Raw genomic sequence first — 3,793 nt, 5'->3', positions numbered from 1 at the left:
GCGGGCGGGGCGCGGGCCTGGACCCGAGCCTGCGCGGAGGTGGGCGCCCCGGGCCAAACTTTCTGAAGTTGAGAGGAGGAGGAGGCGTGGGGCCCGGAGAGCCCAGGACCCCGCGCCCGGCTGTGCGGGGAGGCGGCGATCGGGGCGCGGTGGAGCTGGGCGGTGGACTCGGCCTGTGATAAAGTGTGCACCCAGGAGTGAGGGAGCGGCGGTGACTCCGGGGAGAACGCTGGAGCGTCTCCAAGGTGTGGCTTTCTCGGCCGGGGGCTTGGGCGAGAGGAGCGCCGAGGAGTTGGCCTCGGGACAGGCAGGATCAGACATGGAGTCCCTGGCTCTAAGGAAGAGGGACAGCAGCCACTGGTTCAGCGGAGCCGGGGCCCCTGCCCCAGGGTCCTCCGCACTCTTCCCTGCTGTGCCTTCACTCAGAGGTCCAGAGCATCCGCACGGTGGCTAGGAAGGGGCCGGGGTGTGTGGGCCACCCTGGAAGGGCCACACCATAGCCGGAGGCCAAAGCGTAGGCTTCCCCGCTCCCACACCCTGGTTCTGGTGCCCCGGTTCCGGGTCAGATGTTCTGCTTGCCAAGGCCTTGTGGGGTTCTGCAAGGTGGAGACCGGAGAGCCCCCGTCCCTTCTCCCTGCATCCCCGTAGTCTGGAAGGCCTAGGAGGGGACTGGTAAAGAAGTGCCCTCATCTTTTTGGGGTAGCCAAGAAGCTAGGACAAGCCAAGAAGCTGGGGCCGGGAGAGTCAGGACAGAGCATAACCCCAAAAGGAGCTGCATACGGGCTAGGGGAGAATGAGCTTGTTCTGCTGTTCTTTGGGGACCAATAAGTAGGAGAAAGAGGAGGAGGGAGTTTCAGGTCCGGTGCAAGAAGTCGCTTTGAGGAGAGGACATTCTAGGCTGGAATCGGGGAGCCTCGTGACCCTGAGAGGGAGGGAGCAGACGATGTGCGGAGGGCCGTGTCAAAGCCCCTGAGCCTGCTCAGGACAGATGGCCCTGCGACCGGTGGGTCTTGGAGGTTCTCGCTCCCCTGCCCAATGCCTGGGGTGGAGAGGTTGGGGACCTCCGGGTTCCTGGCTGAAGCTCCAGCCTGGGGTGGAGAAAGTGCCCTGGGGACCTGGAGGTTGTGCGGTTTAGGCTGCCACCTGTGCTTGAGGCCTCACAACCGCCTCCGTGGACTCGGGTTGGCAGGCGGCGCTGGGACAGTGAGCGCTGAATTGGCGCCTCAGTCTTCACCCTCCTGTCCCAGCTCCGCTCCTGAGCACACCGCCAGGCCTGCGAGCCACGCTCCAATACTCCCTTTGACAGGTGACGCGAAGGTAGCAGCTTCCTTGGGGGAGGAACAGCTGTGGCTCTTGCAGGAGTCCCCAGCATGTGCTGCGCTGTCAGTACCTACTCATTATCGGCTCGGCCTTGCACCTTAGGGGTGGGACCCATGTGGTCATTCAGCCAACAGACCTGGTCCTGTTGACTCTGGGCCCTGCACTCACAGGATTGGACATACAGAAATAGAAGCTGGGCATGATGGCACAAGCCTGTAATCTCAGCACTCTTGGGGGCCGAGGCGGAAGATCTCAGGTTCCAGCCTAGTCTTTTTGTTTTGTTTTGTTTTGTCTTTTGGTTTTTTTCCGGTACTGGAAATCGAACTCAGGACCTTGCACTTGCCAGGCAGGCACTGTGCCGCTGAGCTAAATCCCCAACCCCTACAGCCTAGTCTTAATGGCTTAATGAGATCCTATCTCAGTATAAAAAATAAAAAAGGGCTGGGGTTGTAGCTCAGTGCGGAAACCCTGTGTTCAATCCCAGTATCACCATAAATGAATTAAAAATAAAGACTAAGCCAGGTGTGGTGGTGCACACCTGTAATCCCAGCACTCAGGAGGCTGAGGCAGGAGGATCGTTGCAAGTTCAAGACCAGCCTGGGCTACAAAGTGAGCTCAAGGCCAGCCTGAGCTGCATAGCAAGACCCTGTCTCAAAAAGACAAAAAAAGAGAAAAGACTAGACGCTTTGGTGCAGACCCTCATGGGCAAAACGGTCAACAGGGCATGAGGCAGAGGGGCTGGCTTAGGTCAGGGGTGGAGGGGCTGCTGCAGGAAGAGGTGGGCAGGAGAGCGTCGATAGGGTGTGCCAGGCCTGGGCTGAGTGGACAGGAGGGCGTGGCGCTGTCTCGGACAGTGTGGGATGGCTGAGGGGCTGGCTTTGTCCTAAGTGCGGTGGGAGTGCCTGCCCAAGCGGAAGCGCATTTATGCTGATGGCGGCTGAGAGTAAGTACCTGGGATGATCACCGCCCCCGAGGAGCCACTTGAGAGTTTTCAGAGCTTTCCCGGCGCTGTCTCACCACGTGTTCTAAATGCAGCCCCAGCAGCCCAGGAGTGGGTGTGGGGGGAGTGTTTCTGCTCACTGTCCCTGTGGCTCAGAATTCAGGGATGCTTGGAGCCTAGAAGTGGCAGAGGCTTTAGGTGCCTCTCAAGGAAACAGGGGGGCTATGAGGCCAGGATGCTTGCAGGCCGGAGGATGGGTTCTCCCCTTTAGTGGTCAGAGGAGATGCTGACCTCAGAGGCTACCAGGCTGGCCCTTCTGGGGACAGAACCCTGGGGCCATGCCCGGGCAGGGACAGCAGGGGCTGGCTGTGCTCAGGGCCTCTAGAGACTCCTCACTGCTGCCACTTGGTCCCCCGGCCTCCTCTGGGATTGTCCTTCTCAGGGTCAGCCAGCTTCTGCTGCAGTGCAGGCCACCACCTTGCCCGCCTCCTCCCACATCCTGTGCCCTACCACAGCCGCCTGGCCCGGGGCCCTGTGCTCCTGCCTAGCTTCCTAACTCGCTGACGCCGTCCCCCTCCCTGAGAGCCCCCACCTCCTGCCCTCTCTCCCCAGCCAGTCTCACGGGTGGCTTTCTCTCCTTGCTGAGCGGCCGGTCAGATGTCACCAGCTCCATGGACTGCCTGGCCCAGGGCACCCTTCCGAGAGTGGGTGCAGACTAGGGCCCGCTGCCTCCTCCCAGCTGGAGACGGAAACTCCAGCTCGCATCATGCAGCTCTCCAGAGCACAGAGGGCTGGCTGGACGTGGGCCCTGGGCCTGGGTGCCGGGGCGTCAGGGGCTCTGGCCTGCAGGCAGCTGTCAGCTTCGTGCTGCGATCAAGTACAGGAGGCAGGAGCAGGCAGACCCCGCCCACCAGAGCCTACGATGTCTGAGGGGCTCTGGCTCCCATTTCCTCCTCCCCCCAGTAATTATAATACAAAGGATGGCAGCATTTGTTGCAGCTGACCCTATATTAAAGCTTTTTCTTTCTTTCATTCATTCATTCCTTATTAAGTGCCTGCAATTGCACAGACGCGCTCTTGGGCTCTTTGGATATGTCAGTGAACAGAACAGCCAAAAGTGCTGCCTCCATGGAGTTGCAGTCATGTGAGGGAACACAGTGGGTTCCCATCAATTGGGAGGCTGAGGCAGGAGGATCACCGAGGCCAGCCTGGGTGACAAAAAAACAAAACAACACAAACCAAACAAAAAACAGTTGCGCAGTGGTGCATGCATTAATCCCAGCACTTAGCAGGCTGAGACTGAGTTTGAAGCCAGCCTGGGCTACATGAGTTCAAGGCCAACCTGAACTACATAACAAGACCCTGTCTTAAAAAAAAAAAAAAGTCATGTGAGGAAAGCTAGGCATGGTGGCGCATACCTGTAAACCAGGCCCCCTGGGAGGCCGAGGCAGGAAGATCACAAATTGGAGCCCAGCCTAGGCATCCTCACAATAATAAGACCCTGTCTCAAAATGAAAAGGGCTGGCTGGGGAT

Source organism: Chinchilla lanigera, unplaced genomic scaffold, assembly GCF_000276665.1.
Source record: "Chinchilla lanigera isolate Chin_1 unplaced genomic scaffold, ChiLan1.0 scaffold00050, whole genome shotgun sequence".
Taxonomy (NCBI): domain Eukaryota; kingdom Metazoa; phylum Chordata; class Mammalia; order Rodentia; family Chinchillidae; genus Chinchilla; species Chinchilla lanigera.
Note: the sequence above shows the minus strand (reverse complement) of the source record.